The sequence below is a fragment of the Xenopus laevis genome, chromosome 9_10S (assembly GCF_017654675.1).
Source record: "Xenopus laevis strain J_2021 chromosome 9_10S, Xenopus_laevis_v10.1, whole genome shotgun sequence".
NCBI lineage: Eukaryota > Metazoa > Chordata > Amphibia > Anura > Pipidae > Xenopus > Xenopus laevis.
Genome location: NC_054388.1, coordinates 12,939,485 through 12,958,607, shown reverse-complemented (window position 1 = coordinate 12,958,607; position 19,123 = coordinate 12,939,485). Strand labels below are relative to the sequence as shown.

Sequence of the window (19,123 nt, the reverse complement as noted above, 5' to 3'; positions counted from 1 at the left end):
CTTCTCAAAAGACGACATCTTGCGGCGGCGCTCAATTTCTTCTCCCTGCCTTCTATAGGAGATAGAAAAATGTCATGTTACTGTTCCTTTAAGTCTACTAGAAAATCATGTAAACATTAAATAAACCCAACAGGCTGGTTTTGTTTCCAATAAGGATTAATTATATCTTAGTTGGGATCAAGTACAAGCTGCTGTTTAATTATTACAGAGAAAAAGGAAATCATTAAATATTTGGATTATTTAAAAAATAAAATGGAGTCTATGGGAGACGGCCTTTCTGTAATTTGGAGCTTTCTGGATAACGGGTTTGAGTTATAAAGGCCGCCTGATATTTCTTATATTCGGATATTCGATTTAAAAGGGGAACTTTACAGGCAGGTCTGTTTGTTGAAGTTGGAAAGGAAAACTGAATGCATAAATCAGCTCAATGTCCATACATCCAGCTAAAAAAAAAAAATAAAAAATGTTAACATCAACTTCTCCTTTAAACCTTCATGCAGGTTCAGACCGCTGCGTTTTGTGCTTCGATTATCTACACAGAATAAGCAGGAATCTGGCAAAATTGTTCCCATTGCAGCCGTGCCTGGGGAAAGAGGAGGCATTTGGGGGGGGCAGGGCTGTCGGTGGCCCCTCTACTGATCCTGTCAGTCACAGAGCTGATTAGTGCCCTTTCCTATAATGACTTTCAAGATGTGCGCACGTTGCCCGTCAGTAATTGATTGCAGTCACCCAGCTCATTTCATCTGTCTGGGAATCAACTGTGTATAGAGATGATTCTTCTGATCTCCTCTGACCCCTGAATTAAAATTGCCTCCGATACCTCTTGCAGCTGCTCTGTTTGCCGATGAGATAATGCCAGCCATAATAACAGGGTGACGGGGATAAACCTTACAAAAATTGGTTTGGCGGGTAATTTGCAGCCACTGTACAACTTGCTTCATGCGCCCCTTAATAAAGGCAAAGTTATCTCTACATTCTGCACTGCACTCAGAACGGGGTTTCATGAGTCAAAGGAGAAACTACTCTGTATCTGTCTAATATCTTTTATGAGCAACCGTCCTACCAAGCTTTATGGCTGATCTATCCATAAAACAGAGTATTTTTTTTATCCCAGTGACTGCAAATATCATGTCTGATCCCCTTTGTAAGCAGCAGTCCTGCCCTGCTTTATGGCTGAAATTCGAGCTATCTGTATAACAGAGGATTCTGTCCTAGTGGCTGCAAAGATCCTTTCTGATCCCCATTGTAAGCAGCAGCCCTGCCCTGCTTTATGGCAGCTGAGATTCTAGCTATCTGTATAACAGAGCATTCTGTCCCAGTGGCTGCAAAGATCCTATCTGATCCCCATTGTAAGCAGCAGTCCTGTCCTGCTTTATGGCTGAGATTCTAGCTATCTGTATAACAGAGCATTCTGTCCCAGTGGCTGCAAAGATCCTTTCTGATCCCCATTGTAAGCAGCAGTCCTGTCCTGCTTTATGGCTGAGATTCTAGCTATCTGTATAACAGAGCATTCTGTCCCAGTGGCTGCAAAGATCGTTTCTGATCCCCATTGTAAGCAGCAGTCCAGCTCTGCTTTATGGCTGAGATTCTAGCTATCTGTATAACAGAGCATTCTGTCCCAGTGGCTGCACAGATCCTATCTGATCCCCATTGTAAGCAGCAGTCCTGTCCTGCTTTAAGGCTGAGATTCTAGCTATCTGTATAACAGAACATTCTGTCTTAGTGTAAGTTAACTTAGTGTAAGTTAACATCCAGGATTTTTTGGGTGGAAGACAACACGATTCCCCGGTTTCAGATTACAAAAAAACCTAGAAACACAGAATTCAAATCCAATTCAGATTCAACTACATACCTCCCAACATTTTGGAAGTAAAAAGAGGGACAAAAAATTTTTTTCCGCATGTAGCGCAGCAATTTTTTGACCACACCCCTTTCTGTGGCCACACCCCCTAATTACCATGTTTATTTTACAAAATTTGGCAGGTTATGAAAGTTTGAAAATATTTCTCCTTATCTAAACTGTGTTTTTGTGTCTCAAAATTGTTACAAAGTATCTTATTTGCACCTGTTAGCTGTTCTGGGCTCTCTGCTAAAAGCCAATTAAGTGAGAAACTTTGTTTCTTTTTCTGGCTGTTCAGTGCAGAGAAAAGAGGGACAAATCCAGTACAAATGAGGGACTGCGGGTTGAGTTGTCAAAAGAGGGACTGTCCCTCCTAAAAAGGGACAGTTGGGAGGTATGCTATTCCTGAAACCTAGAGGGTAAATCCATGTTGTGGATGATATATAAATTGAGAGAAAATGTTTTTCTTGGGATAATTCTATTCTGACAGTTGACTTGGCTTCTGACTCTGAGTGAAAGGGAACCTGCCCGATTCCTGAATGTCTCCCGGGTTCCCTTCAATCCTGGGAGAGGGGAAGTCAGTCACCTAATAAGACATGATTTAGGAAGCTGTGCATGCCAAAAAGAAACTCACATTACAACCCTTCGTTTTTTCTCTTCTGTTGCAGCTTACAATAAATATGTATGCTTCTGTGTAAGGGCAGGAAAAAATCACATGCATTTGGTTTTCCATCCTCTGATATTTTGTGGAAAAAAAAACAATGGTTAAAGAGTCCTTTAAAAACAATGATTCGGCTATTTAACTATTTTATTGTTATATAACACAGAATTTCCCCCAAAATGTGCTTACAATGTTGCTTTAGCATGACAGGGTTAAGGGGAAACTTATAAGAGGAAAAATGATTTCCGGCAGAGGGTAATTATATAGCCACTGGGACATGAAGGAAATAGAAAAAAATTCTAATTGTATCCTCTTTGGCAGATATTAAGTCAGACAGATGGCTTCGGATCCAAGCCAGATCCTCAAATGGACGCAGGAGTAAATGAGTGAGAAGCTACAGTATATATATATATATATATATATATATATATATATATATATATATATATTATAGTGAGACATACATGCCTGCAGAATCATAAATGGTAATCTCTGATGTAAATAACCTGTCCTGTATAACTCAGCCTGCAGCCTTGTGCCTTTATATGGTCACAGAACAACCCCTCAGTGACATTTAATATCCTTATAATACACAGAAGCCATGAATAATCTGTAAATTATATCCTTATAAATGGTGACTAGTGATGCCATCAGTTATGAACGGTGAGTAGTGATGTCATTTTTGTCACATGACTCCTACAACTTGGCCTTCGGCCTCGTGCTTTTATATGGTCATGGAACTCCTCAGTGACTTATAATATCCTAATTATTTTACAATGGGGGTTATTTTATTTACTATATCATTAACTGTTGGGGGTACATTATCCCTTATAATACATGAGTGATACTCAGAGTTCCCTGTATAACTCAGCCTGCAGCCTTGTACCTTTATATGGTTACAGAACCCCTCAGTGACTTCTAATATCCTTATCATTTATGGTAGGGGGTACATTATCCCTTATAATACATAAGTGATACTCAGAGTTCCCTGTATAACTCCACCTGCAGCCTTGTGCCTTTATATGGTCACAGAACCCCTCAGTGACTTCTCATATCCTTATCATTTACAGTAGGGGGTACATTATCCCTTATAATACATGAGTGATACTCAGAGTTCCCTGTATAACTCAGCCTGCAGCCTTGTGCCTTTATATGGTCACAGAACAACCCCTCAGTGACTTCTAATATCCTTATCATTTACAGTAGGGGTACATTATTCCTTATAATACATGAGTGATACTCAGAATTCCCTGTATAACTCAGCCTTTATATGGGCACAGAAATCCTACCTTCTAGGGGAAGCTTCGAATGCTGGGTAATAAACGATATCCCAATCCCACAGTCTTTCCAATACTAAGAGGAATTCTGGGCAAGAATACAAGGATCTGACTATTATCTCACAGAGCAGCACACTGATTACTATGAGAGGGCATGGGGCAAGTGTGTGTTGGATGTGTGGGCTCTAACACCTTGGCATGTTTCCCTAATAATACATTTCCTGCCTTGTAAAAGGCAACATAAACTTTTTGCTGCTAAATAAATACAAATCTACATAAAACTCACTTTCTAACCACGAACATTTCCTTCCCTGCAAAGTCTTTTTATGGCTGAATTTTTTTTATACTTGTTAAACAGGATGGGAAGTTCATGGAATTCATTAGAAATAAGATGGAGCCATTGGGGGTGGAGTTGCTGCTGAAGATTTGCTTGAAGTTTCTCTGGAAGGACAAACGGTGTCTGAGCCAATCCAACCAGCAGAAGCTTGGGGCTAATAAAATCCAGCTGCCCGGATTGGCGCTCGCAGGCTCTGATATTTCTCTTCCAAATGCTGACAAAGAGTCTTGCGGCACGGGAGAGAAACAGAAAGAAAAGCACTTCCAAAAATTCCAAGGGGAGGATGCTGGGAAATGCCTCAATATTCTGTACCAAAAGCCAAACTGATACAAAACCTGAGCAGGTGACCAGTAGATGGTGATAGCAGGAAATAATTTCATAATCAAAATGAGCAAAAAAAAAGAGCAAAAGCATAACCCCCATGGAGTGGAAGAACTGTTATTAGTGGGGGTAAAGCACTATAGATGGGCAAGATGGAGACTGAAAGAAAAGATGGAGACAGTAAAGAGAAAGTAAAGGTCCCCATACACGGGCCAATATAAGCTGCCAACAGATTAAGTCAACATCTTAGTGGAAAGTCGGTCAAATGTTTTCAGGCAGGTTAGAAATGCTGTTGGATAGAGGACCATGTCTGTTAGTTGATGCAGTCCTCGGTCTGACCGCCGTATTCTATTTGTTGTGATTCGATCATGGGGTGATAGGGCCAACGATCAGTTCAACTCGGTTTTGCCCACCTCAAGGTGTATGTATGGCCACCTTAAGGCAAGATAAAGATGGTAAGGAAAGATGGAGACAGTAAGGAAACATGGGGACAATAGGGCAAGACAGAGAAGGTAAGGCAAGGTGCAGATGGTAAGTAATGATGGATATGGTAGGACAAGATACAGAAAGTAAAGCAAGATGGAGACCGTAAGGAACGTTGGAGACGATAGAGCAAGACAGAAAAAGTAGATGGTAGGGTAAGATACGGAAAGTAAGGCAAGATGCAGACGGTAACGAAATATGGTCAAGATACAGACAGTAGGGCAAGATGGAGACAGTAGGGGCAAGATGGAGACAGTAGGACAAGAAGGAGACAGTAGGGCAAGATGGATACAGTAGGGCAAGATGGAGACAGTAGGGCAAGATGGAGAAAGTAGGGCAAGATGGAGACAGTAGGACAAGATGGAGACAGTAGGACAAGATGAAGACAGTAGGGCAAGATGGAGACAGTAGGGCAAGATGGAGACAGTAGGACAAGAAGGAGACAGTAGGGCAAGATGGATACAGTAGGGCAAGATGGAGACAGTAGGGCAAGATGGAGACAGTAGGGCAAGATGAAGACAGTAGGGCAAGATGGAGACAGTAGGGCAAGAAGGAGACAGTAGGGCAAGATGTAGATGGTAGGGCAAGATACAGAAGGCAAATGAAGATGTAAGGCAAGATCCAGAAAGCAAGGCAAAATGCAAACAGTGGAACAACATGGAGACAGTAGGACAAGATGGAGACAGAAGAACTTTATATAAGTGTTCCTTAACAAGCCGTTTTTCAATTGTGAAGTACAACTCCCTGCAACGATGACAGCTGTGACAACACACAGCAATAAACACTGGAACAATTAATTGCCATGAGGAAAGTCTCCTTTAATCCACATGTGTACATTCCTACAAGTGGGAGCCCTCATACTGTTTATATTGAAAGAGACATTATCTATTGACAGCAGTAAATCAGCAGCCTAGGAGCAAATGTTTCCCCAATTTTCTTCTTTCATTAACCCAAATCCTATTGTCGGTTTGTGTTAGAGATTTGACATGGGGAACTGATGGGGGAAAAAACACATGGATGAGAATGAATGGAGTTTCCTATTCAGTTTATTTGCAGTTACTTGCCTTGCTTTACACAGACTGGCACTGTTATAACTTTCACTCCCTTAATATATTATAATTTGCTGTATGTCTGTGTGCACATCATAGCCTGTGTACATGAGTTGTGTACTTTGAAATAAACCTTCACTGTTTAATTGCGTGGATCCCGCGTTACATACGTGTGTGCTGTTGTGAAATGATTTATTTTGGCTTTTGAACCATCTGGAAAGCTCTTTGGAAATTAATAAGTGCTGGGTGTCAGACTGTAAGGACAGCTTTTATAAACACGTATTAAAGTGACTCATCTCCCAGTGCCATGCCCTATTATTCGGATTTGCTTCGGCCGAAGGATGAGGCCAGTGAAGGGAGTTTATTGTTCCACTGATTTGTGCCAAGACAGTTGGTAGCACCATTACAAGCCAGGCCTGGGTAGGCTAGTGCCAAAACAATCAGAACTCCAAGTCAGAGATAGGAAATACTATGTCCCTACAGGGAACAAGGTTCAGCCACGTAAGGCTGAAAATGACCATGCTGTATGGTTATATGTAATTGTGGGTAATAAGCTAAATATTGCGCCTCACACAGTCACTTTAAATGGATTCCGTCACGATTATGTAGTTTTTATTACTAAATGACACTGTTTACGCTGCAAATAATTCCCTCTACAATATAACCTTTCATTCCTGAACCAACAAGTGTATTTTTTTGTTGTTGTAATATTGGTGTGTAGGTGCATCTCAGGTCATTTTGCCTGGTCATGTGCTTTCAGAAAGAGCCAGCACTTTAGGATGGAACTGCTTTCTGGCAGGCTGTTGTTTCTCGTACTCAATGTAACTGAATGTGTCTCAGTGGGACCTGGATTTTACTATTGAGTGCTGTGCTGATCTACCAGGGGGCTGTTATCTTGTGTTAGGGAGATGCTATCTGGTTACCTTCCCATTGTTCTGTTGTTAGGCTGCTGGGGGGAAAGGGAGGGGGGTGATATCACTCCAACTTGCAGTAAAGCAGTAAAGAGTGACTGAAGTTTATCAGAGCACAAGTCACGTGACTGGGGGCAGCTGGGAAACTCACAATATGTCTAGCCTCATGTCAGATTTCAAAATTAAATATAAAACAATCTGTTTGCTCTTTTCAGAAATGGATTTCATTGCAGAATTCTGCTAGAGCAGCACGATTAACTGATTAAAAAAATTCCAATGACAGTATCCCATTTTAGCTTTAAGCTCCAGCTTTATGAAGATGTGGCAGTTAGAACGGCAGACAATGCATGCTGGGAAATAAGACTGCCCGTCTGGGCTGACACAGAGCGAGATGAGAGGTTAGATGAGTCCATGTTGGCAGGGAAATGGGGCATGAGGAACTAGAGTGCCCATATCACTCATCGCCAACAGGCGTTACCTGCCCCAAACACCTTTTTTAACCCTCCCACCAATTATATCGTCCCTCACACACCCCTTCTGTCATACTGGAAAAGGGCACCCTGATCTGTTCCACTGCAGTAAACTCCTCACACCGTTATAACATTTTAGCCTGAGGACAGCATTTCCATGCGCAGGAGAAACAGCGAGAGATTAAAACCATTGATTACGCTGTTTTACTGGGGAGCTGACATTTGCACAAATACATTTCAGCCCAATAAAGTTTATGCCGCGGTCGTTACTGAATAAATAACATTAAAAGCCGAAGTATTCACTCTATGGCAACAACCCCCAGCACAGGGGTACAGGGAATGGTAATGGATTAATAGGGAAATTAGAAGATAAAGAGGAAGACAAGTGACTTCGGAGAATGGAACCTGCCCCCCAACATCGCATACTTAAGCCAAGTAAGATTAATATGAAGTTACACCTTCCTTTGCTGCTATAACAGCCCCTGCTCTTCTGGGAAGGTTCCCACTAGATGTTGGAATATTGTTGCTGGGAGTTGCCTCCATTCAGCCACAAGAGCAATAGAGAGGTTGGGCAGTGATGTTGGGGATCAGGCCCACAGCTGGGGTTCCAATTCATCCCACAGGGGTTCAGTTGGTCAGATCTCTGTACAGTCAAGCTGTTCCCATCTCACCAACCTCCGAAAATTCGCCAGCGACGGCTTCGCTCACATCGCAACACTTCGCCAGGTGTAGATTTGCCAGGACAACACTAATTCACTAAAATCCCAAGTTGCATCCACAGAGCCGAATGCTGGAAATGTTGCACTAGCGTTAATTCGGCAAGCAAAGCGAAGTTGCGCTAACGTTGCCTCATTTGCATACGACAGGAAGTTAAAGTTGAATGGACGTATATGTTGCAGCAAATACATTACACTACACAAGCCCAGGAAACCTTAATAAGATAAAGTTGTTATATTTCCCTACACATGAGCCCAGTGTATAGTTTAGGTGCCATATGTAAGGAAATGTAGGGGGGAAGCCGGGTACGCCAGAAAAAATGTACGCTCTTTTGCAGCCTATCACCCTGAAAAATGAAAAGTCGCCAGCGTTTTTTGGGACATTTTCAACTATTCTTGGAGGAGCTCCGATCTACTCTATTGCACTTCGCCTGGTCTGAGGTGGCGAGGGCAAGTCTGGCGCAAGAGGTAATGTTCAGTAAAATCAACATATTTGCGTAGTTACGTCCATTCGCTAGAGTGCAAATTCGGCAGGCATTAGGGAGTGAAGCACCACTAGAGTCAATCTCCTTCACCAGCGAAGTTATGCCGACGACCATTAGTAAATCGGCAAAGTACCAAAATGAAGTCACGCTGGCGAATTTTATCTAGCGTTAGTCACTTGCCCTTTAGTAAATTTGCCCCATTGTCTCATTGGTATTTGTATTTAGAACCAAAAGTGCAAGGAATAACAAAGGGTCGGAACTCCTTTCAGTAGTATTTACATTTGAAAACCACTTTAAAACCACTGGAAAAATTTTTCATTTATATAGGAAAATTGATCATAATAATATGTGGAAAATTGAATATTTGAGATGCCTTCCCCTTTAATCTCGCTACCCCCACTGTAGAAAGTTTCCTTTGTAGCTTTCAGCCGAGGGTTCAGATCCGGACGCCGATTCCAAAAAACTGTCAAACGTTAGATTTCGAGGCTGCGGCGTTGGGCAGAGTTTGTTTGTGTAGCCTCCTGCAGCGCGCGAGGGAAGCAGAGACGTCTTCAGCGGGGAGTTGAAGGGAGTTGTTGTTGGGGTAACAGAGAACTGGTATTGATTATCCGAGTGCAGGGGCTGGGGGCCCGTCTGGCTGTTTGTTTGTCTTGACAACCTGCAGCTAATGCGCTCCCCTAATAGGATTCCATTCACCTGCACTTGCTGGTCCTGCTCAACAGGAGATGCGCTCAGGTTTAAAGGGCAACAGTACCTCGCTGTCTTTATATTCCATTTGTAGTTGTCTCTTAGAATCATTAACAACAAGATGGTGTAATTATTTCTCTTTCACTGTTTTCCATCCCTAGTTTCAATGAAGGGCCCATCCACAAACACCAAACTATGGCAGCATAGGTATTCCCCTGTACTAAGCACAATTCAGCAGGAACAGTCCCCTAAGTTTGTTCATAGTCTGTAAAGAGAGAAACAATATATTATGGCAGCATAGGTATTCCCCTGTACTAAGCACAATTCAGCAGGAATGGCCAAAACAATATTAGGTACAAAAGTAACATATTTCAACTGTTTTGTCAAGTAAAGAACACCAAAGGCATACAGATGTTAAAGTGAAAATAAAAGGCCAGCTGTGGAAATATTGACGCTGGTCATGACAAAACAATCATGCTGTAAATTTCTAGGGTGGGAGACTGGAGAGAATCATATAACAATATTATTTCACTGAAAGGATTTCTTACAGAACATTTCCAGCAGAGGTGGTCCAGCAAAGTAATGAGTAGGGGGAACAGTTCATGGATAAATACACTTATATATGCACATAATGTAACTGTATAATATATAGGCACAGATATACCCCCATCTTTCCCCCAACCACTGTCACAGTGTAACCCCCATATCATATATGCACATAATGTAACTGTATAATATATAGGCACAGATATACCCCCATCTTTCCCCAACCACTGTCACAGTGTAACCCCCGCATCATATATGCACATAATGTAACTGTATAATATATAGGCACAGATATACCCCCATCTTTCCCCCAAACACTGTCACAGTGTAACCCCCATATCATATATGCACATAATGTAACTGTATAATATATAGGCACAGATATACCCCCATCTTTCCCCCAACCACTGTCACAGTGTAACCCCCATATCATATATGCACATAATGTAACTGTATAATATATAGGCACAGATATACCCCCATCTTTCCCCCAACCACTGTCACAGTGTAACCCCCATATCATATATGCACATAATGTAACTGTATAATATATAGGCACAGATATACCCCCATCTTTCCTCCAACCACTGTCACAGTGTAACCCCCATATCATATATGCACATAATGTAACTGTATAATATATAGGCACAGATATACCCCCATCTTTCCCCCAAACACTGTCACAGTGTAACCCCCATATCATATATGCACATAATGTAACTGTATAATATATAGGCACAGATATACCCCCATCTTTCCCCCAACCACTGTCACAGTGTAACCCCCATATCATATATGCACATAATGTAACTGTATAATATATAGGCACAGATATACCCCCATCTTTCCCCCAACCACTGTCACAGTGTAACCCCCATATCATATATGCACATAATGTAACTGTATAATATATAGGCACAGATATACCCCCATCTTTCCTCCAACCACTGTCACAGTGTAACCCCCATATCATATATGCACATAATGTAACTGTATAATATATAGGCACAGATATACCCCCATCTTTCCTCCAACCACTGTCACAGTGTAACCCCCATATCATATATGCACATAATGTAACTGTATAATATATAGGCACAGATATACCCCCATCTTTCCCCCAACCACTGTCACAGTGTAACCCCCATATCATATATGCACATAATATACAACACAGGCTGCAGTAACAGTTAGTGATAATATAAAGGAATAGATGTTCCACCTACTGGAGAATGAGAGCATTACAGTTTGTTACATAAAAATGGCTGCTGCTCTTGCTTGGAAATCATAAAATCTAGTTTGTGGGTAGTAAGACAAATAATGCATGGCACACAGTAATGTGCATATACATCTGTTTCATCTCTATTACTGATGTGAATATGTTGTTAACCATCTCTTTAATTTTTTGCCCTTTAATTCAGCTTTCTTTCTTGTTAACATTTTCCTATCCCCAAATCCTGACACATTCTCAGTTTTCTGACCTTATTCCAAGAGCTGTCACCAGTTCCCCAACACAGCAACAACCCATCTGGAAACAAATTCTGCTATTTCTCTTTCCGTGTAGCACAATCACTCGAGGGGAATAAACCCTTCCCCCTCTTTATATCAATATTGGAATTAAGGGACAAAGAGAGGACTGGCCTTGGGGAAAGGGCACTTACAGGACAAACTTTACACCGGGACCCCACCTTTGCCCTGGAATCCCTGCCTTCATTTCATGCTTTGGTATTACTGCAGGGTTAGTTCCCATTATCTTCTCTTTACATCCCTATTTTATTACATCTTATTTTAGTATGGCACCTCCCTCCCATATGTACAATACAAATATACAGAGAAGGAATGTTCTGGGAACACAATAAGCTATACCCTCATACTGTACTGTCTAAGGGAAACAATATGGCACCTCCTTTCCATATGTATAAATACAAATATACAGAGAAGGAATGTTCTGGGCACACAATAAGCTATACCCTCATACTGTACTGTCTAAGGTAAACAATATGGCACCTCCTTCCCATATGTATAAATACAAATATACAGAGAAGGAATCAGTGGCGTAACTAGATATTACTGGGCCCCACAGCAAATTATTTTTCAGGCCCCCAAAATGTTTAGAGGTTGACTTGTTTCTCCAATATTTATTGAAATTGTATATGAATTAGGGCCTCGTGGGGCCCCTATACCTCCTGGGCCCCCCTGCAGCCACAGTGTCTGCTTCCTCTATAGTTACGCCCCTGGAAGGAATGTTCTGGGCACACAATAAGCTAAACCCTCATACTGTACTGTCTAAGGGAAACAATATGGCACCTCCTTCCCATATGTATAAATACAAATATACAGAGAAGGAATGTTCTGGGCACACAATAAGCTATACCCTCATACTGTACTGTCTAAGGGAAACAATATGGCACCTCCTTCCCATATGTATAAATACAAATATACAGAGAAGGAATGTTCTGGGCACACAATAAGCTATACCCTCATACAGTACTGTCTAAGGGAAACAATATGGCACCTCCTTCCCATATGTATAAATACAAATATACAGAGAAGGAATGTTCTGGGCACACAATAAGCTATACCCTCATACTGTACTGTCTAAGGGAAACAATATGGTACCTCCTTCCCATATGTATAAATACAAATATACAGAGAAGGAATGTTCTGGGCACACAATAAGCTATATCCTCATACTGTACTGTCTAAGGGAAACAATATGGCACCTCCTTCCCATATGTATAAATACAAATATACAGAGAAGGAATGTTCTGGGCACACAATAAGCTATACCCTCATACTGTACTGTCTAAGGGAAACAATATGGCACCTCCTTCCAATATATATTAGGGATGCACCGAATCCAGGATTCGGTTCGGGATTCGGCCAAGATTCGGCCTTTTTCAGCAGGATTCGGATTCGGCCGAATCCTTCTGCCCGGCCGAACCGAATCCAAATCCTAATTTGCATATGCAAATTAGGGATGGGGAGGGAAATCACGTGACTTTTCGTCACAAAACAAGGAAGTAAATTTTTTTCCCCCTTCCCACCACTAATTTGCATAATGAAATTAGGGTTCGGATTCGGTTCGGTATTCGGCTGAATCTTTCACAAAGGATTCGGGGGTTCGGCCGAATCCAAAATAGTGGATTCGGTGCATCCCTAATATATATAAATAAAAATACACAGAGAAGGAATGTTCTGGGCACATACTTTCCCTATGATTGCAAGTACAGCTGAGAAACAAGAATATGAAACCTATAGAGGCACCGGCAGATACTTCAAGCAAATTGATGGAGAAATGTTGAGTCTCAGTGATTTAAAAGGAATTGCTTATTGAATAAAAATTTTATAGAATAAAAAAAAATGATAAAAAAGAACAGATGTTCAGTTTGCTAAAAACTGCTCACTTTCCTCCCAAAAAAGCTGGTTAGCACTAAAGGCCAGAGTGTTTCCAGCGCCTCCGTAATTCAATTTTGATTAAACAAACACAGTTATTTCTCTTGCCGGTTCCTCTCGCTCGTTATGTAACTGTCAGCTCCGCCGCCCTCGACACCAACACAAAAGTCGCTTCTTTTTAATCTGTTTCCAATGTTCGATTTCCTGAATGGCACTCGATGGGCCAAATTCCCCCACAGGTTTATTAAACAGGGTATTTCTGTGAAATGATTTTTTCTTTCTTTTCCAGCCTGCACTTTGGGTACATTTCATAAAGGGAGATTTATAGACAATGTCAACACTTACGGGAGCACAGCGCAGGATTAATGGGAATCAAAGCAGAGCACAGAACGGGGAGCTAAAGTGATTTTATACCTGACAGATCTGTTCTAAGGGCAGAGACTGAGAATTTAATGGGATGCAATGTGTACTTTTATTAACGTAGCACCCCTTTAGAAAATAGTTTATTTACTTAAAGGGATAATACAAGCATAGGGGGGTACATTATCCCTTATAATACATGAGTGATACTCAGAGTTCCCTGTATAACTCAGCCTGCAGCCTTGTGCCTTTATATGGTCACAGAACCCCTCAGTGACTTCTAATATCCTTATCATTTACAGTAGGGGGTACATTATCCTTTATAATACATGAGTGATATTCAGACTTCCTGTATAACTCAGCCTGCAGCCTTGTGCCTTTATATGGTCACAGAACCCCTCCGTGACTATTAATATCCTTATCATTTACAGCAGGGGGTACATTATCCCTTATTATACACGAGTGATATATGAGCTCCATGTAAAACATGCGCCTTGCTTTTAGGACTGAACTAGAGAGAAAGATTTGAGGGAAGTAACAGGGACTTGTGGGAAATGCAGTCCAGAACACTTAGCAAAGGGTGGGTACATCATACAGCTACAGAGGTAAAACTCCCACATATTAGAGAAAGGAGGCCTGGATGTCTTCACCTAAAACAAAACACAATTTATCCAGAGACCGAGAAAGCAGTTTTGGGCCAAGGTCCACATACTCCACCCAACCAAAATGGGGAGCAGATGTAAAAGCCATTAAGGGAGGGAGAGTTGGACAGGGTGGTGAAGCAAAATATTTTGGCAGAGTGAATCCCTACGCTCCCCTCCCTCCCAGTTTCACTTATGTCATTGCTGGATTTCCCCCTTTATCACCTCATCAGGAGAGGAGAAGTTGGCACAGGCCAGACAGCTTAATAAGCCCCTTTTTATGAGCTGACTTTACTAGGGGTTATCTCTCCTGCTTGCTAAGAATGTTCACTTGTGTGTCTTTAGAAACTAATCACAGTTTAACCCTTTCACAGGACTTTGAATTAAGTTTGAAGTTCCCTGAGTCAGCATGGGCTCCCCTTATCTTACTCTATTCTTCCCAGACTTGGACTGGCCGACTGGGATACCAGAAAAAAAAGTCCCTCCTGCTTCTAACAAAGAGGCTAAGTAGATAGAAGGTTGGATGCAGAGCAACATTCTCTACCTTTCAAACAGGGGCAGAATAATGTCCAGGCTCCCCTAGGCTATAACATTGTGATCAGTTGCCCATAAAGCTCAGGTCTAAATGTACCTGGTAGTGATATGCAGGTTGGGTTAAACCCCACTAAGCTTAGGGCTCGTCACTAGGGATGTCGCGGACTGTTCGGCGGCGAACTTGTTCGCGCGAACATCGGCTGTTCGCGTCCGCCGCAAGTTCGCGAACGTCGCGCGACGTTCGCCAATAGGCGTTCGCGTCAAAATCGTTCGACCATTCGACCATTCGAGCGCTAAAATCGAAGGATTTTCGTTCGAATCGAACGATCGAAGCATTGGATCGAATGAAATCATTCGATCCAATGGCTTCGATCGTTCGACTCGAACGAAAATCGTTCGATCGAACGATTACAATCCTTCGATCGTTCGAATCGAACGATTTTCGGATGATCGAAGTTCGCGAACAGTTCGCGAACTGTTCGCAAATTTTGCCGGTGTTCGCGAACGGCGTTCGCGAACACATCGGCGGCGGTTCGTTACATCCCTACTCGTCACTAATTATCCAGCAGAAAATGAGGTTGGTCTGTAATATAAGCTGATGCTACAGGTTTGCTGATTATTAAATTCTGATGCTAATTGCACTGGTTTCTGTGCTGCCATGTAGTAATTATCTGTATTAATTACTAATCAGCCTTATATTGTGACATTTCTATTCTATGTGTACTGTATATTGTGAGTGGCTCCCTAAGCTCAGTAAGTGACAGCAGCACAGAGCATCTGTGAATCAGCTGAAAAGAAGATGGGGAGCTACTGGGGCATCTTTGAAGACACAGATCTTTACTGCTAAAGGGCTGTGGTTGCCTTGGGCTGGTACATAAACCCAAAACATAATGTACCACATTTCTAGCTACTTCTTTAGTTCTCCTTTAAGACGCTGCTATTATCTTGGCTGGGATGCTAGGCTGAAAGAAAATCCTCCTGATACACTGCAATCAAGAGGAGGAGGAGATGCAGAAAAAAAAAATGTTCCTGAACTTTGAGTGAGGACATTTTTCATATTCCATTGGCATGCGGCGGGCCGATCAGGTAACTCAGTTTGACACGGGCTGAGTGAAGGCATCATTATAGCGCAGAATATGTCATTCCTATTAAAAATAGTCAGCAGCCCAATCACACCTTGAAGAGGAGCATGGTGCCCGGGCTGTCGCTGCACATTAGGAACCCATCCATAATGCCGCCTGCCTTTTTTGGCAAGTCCTGTCAAGGAGGTGAGAAGAGTCAAAGCCTCCGCAGACATCAGTCAGAAGGAACGCGGCTTGGAGCTGTGCCGGGAGCACTCTCCTATTCTGCCCTATGGAATTAATTTTGGGGCTGGGGCTTAAACAAACAGACACTTTAAATACTGTAACTGTAAATATCCGACTGTTGTATAATACTATGTAAGCTAAGGGACGTACACAATCTCCAAACTGTAGTCAGTATCTTGAATTTCCACCTATAAAGCCATGTCCAACCTATAGGGAAAATATTATCAATAATAATTAACAGACCAAGCTATAGTGGAGGTTTAATTCAGCCTACGTCTATCAAGAATGGGGCAAAGTGCAAAAACACTCATAGTTACCCTATTTTCTGCAACTTGCCTGCTGTTTTTGCCCAGAAGCTCAGCACTTTCTGCTCTTAGATTGAAAAGAAATAAGCCGCACCTTATGCGAAATACAAAATAGGGAGTCATTCAGTGAGGGAGCACAGGGGGCTTCAAAGTGCTGGGGATCCCTACAGCTCTGCACTCTGTACCTTCCACAACCAATCCTATATGACTAGATTTAATAAGTTATGTATTTGTGAGTTTCTTACCTGGTGGCATAACTATCAAGGAAAAATACCCCACGAATGTGGGCGCCCTGCAGCCAAAGGGGATCTAGGAAGGACCCTCTGCCTCCCCAGCTCACATCCTCTGTTTCAGATTACTTGTCCTCAGCATTTACATCAATGCTTGTAGAGGGGATCCCATGGGCATTAATCCTCAACATTTTCCTTCTGCAAGCAAGTCATTCATGCTGTGAGTCAGAGGCTGACAGTTAGGGACCATTAGTTTTACCAGGTGACAGTTATAAGGTTGTGGATTCATAAGCCCCTGACAGAACAAACTTTTTCAGGCAGCCAACTGGAATGTCTCAGTGCCAAAGCAGCAATATGATAGATAGATAGATAGAGAGATGGATAGATAGATAGATAGATAGATAGATAGATAGATAGATAGATAGATAGATAGATGATAGATAGACATTCCAGTTGGCTGGCAGAAAAAGTTTATCTATCTATCATCTATCTATCTATCTACATATTTATTCTTTATCTGTCTATCTGTCTATCTGTCTATCGATCATCTAGCATCACCTCTCTATCTATCTATCTATCTATCGATCTATCATATTGCTGCTTTGGCACTTAGACATTCCAGTTGGCTGGCAGAAAAAGTTTATTTATCTATCTATCTATCTATCTATCTATCTATCTATCTATCTATCTATCTATCTAAGTGCCAAAGCAGCAATATGATAGATCGATAGATAGATAGATAGATAGATAGATAGATAGATAGATAGATAGATAGATAGATGATAGATAGATAGATAGATAGATGATAGATAGACATTCCAGTTGGCTGGCAGAAAAAGTTTATCTATCTATCTATCTATCATCTATCTATCTATCTACCTATTTATTCTTTATCTGTCTATCTGTCTATCGATCATCTAGCATCACCTCTCTATCTATCTATCTATCTATCTATCTATCTATCTATCTATCTATCTATCGATCTATCATATTGCTGCTTTGGCACTTAGACATTCCAGTTGGCTGGCAGAAAAAGTTTATCTATCTATCTATCTATCTATCTATCTATCTATCTATCTATCTATCTATCTATCTATCTATCTATCTATCTACTCTATCTATCTATCTATCTATCTATCTATCTATCTATCTATCTATCTATCTATCTATCTATCTATCTATCTATCTATCTATCTATCTAAGTGCCAAAGCAGCAATATGATAGATCAATAGATAGATAGATAGATAGATAGATGATAGATAGATAGATAGATAGATGATAGATAGATAGATAGATAGATAGATAGATAGAGAGGTGATGCTAGATGATCGATAGACAGATAAAGAATAAATAGATAGATAGATAGATGATAGATAGATAGATAGATAGATAGATAGATGAGAAAAACAGACAGACAGACAGATAGATGATTTATAGATAGATAACCTGTAGATTATTTAATAACTCAAAAACTGAATTTGGAAAAATGACCGGCGAGGTAGTTTGCTATAACAGTTCCCCTTTATAACTGCTGGTTATAGTTTCATGGCAGCAGAAGAACTATTCCTTTGGTCCCCAAATACAGGCACACTGATACCCAAATGCCAATATATACCAATATAAAATCGGATTTTATTTGGCTGCCAGAGGCCAATACAAGCTGTAAGTTAGATAGGTCTGTACCACCAGCCGGGGTTCGTGCTTCCCTGAAACAAGTTTGGTCTAGAAGCAGCGAGGAGTGGGCCGAGCAAACGAGGGCACTCAAACAGTCACATCCTCAAAAGATGTATTAGTCTCAAATAGAGCGTATAAAAATAAACCCAAAGTGCGATGTGTCCTGATTAACTGTAACATGAATATTCATCACATCTCACACTCGGGTTCCATTTATATTCTTTATTGGAGACTAATAAATCTGTGGAGGATACGACTGTGTGAGTGCCCTCATCTGTTCCTCTTATGCCAACAACTTCTCCCCGCAATAAAATAACACACTGACTGTTCTGCTCAGGGATTCGGACGGAGTTTATTTTTAGTGGTCTTTGTGTCCAATTTGGGAGCAATGTGGGGGACCAACATGTTTTTTTTAAAGTCCTTAAAGGGGAAGTAAAGATAGAATAAGGCTAGAAATGCTGTATTTTGTATACTAAACATAAACATGAACTTACTGCACCACAAGCCTAATCAAACAAAAGCAGTAAATGAATGGAGAATTTCACTGCATACAGTCAGGTTTCTTATAAAAACGGTACACATTTTTTAATTAAAGTATATTGGAGATAGGTTTCTTTTTCATTAAAGAAAGTAAAACTGGGATTTTAATTTTTTGCCTTTACATGCCCTTTAATCTATACAGTGATTGTGCCTAGTAAGGCAATGGTATCAGGCAAGAATTTGGGATTAATAGGGGGTGGTATGTTACCATGTTGTTATTTGCAGCTGCTGTGTTGCCCAGTAGGGGATTCTGTGTAACCTTGTGCCTGCTAAACAAAAAAAATCAGAAGCTAGACAAGTGGTCCAGTCTTCTGTGATAGGGTGGATCTCAGGTCAGAACCAGGCGACAGTT

At 41.2% G+C, this 19,123-nt stretch overlaps 1 long non-coding RNA gene across 1 annotated transcript; it reads right to left on the bottom strand.

Annotated features, from left to right (window-relative positions):
• Positions 1–8,850: 8,850 nt before the first annotated feature.
• LOC121399169 lies at positions 8,851–16,924 on the bottom strand. Its single transcript, XR_005964788.1, has 2 exons — positions 16,572–16,924; positions 8,851–9,502 (listed from the first exon to the last, which is right to left on the bottom strand). It is a non-coding gene; the product is annotated as an uncharacterized LOC121399169 (long non-coding RNA).
• Between the last annotated feature and the right edge of the window lie 2,199 nt (positions 16,925–19,123).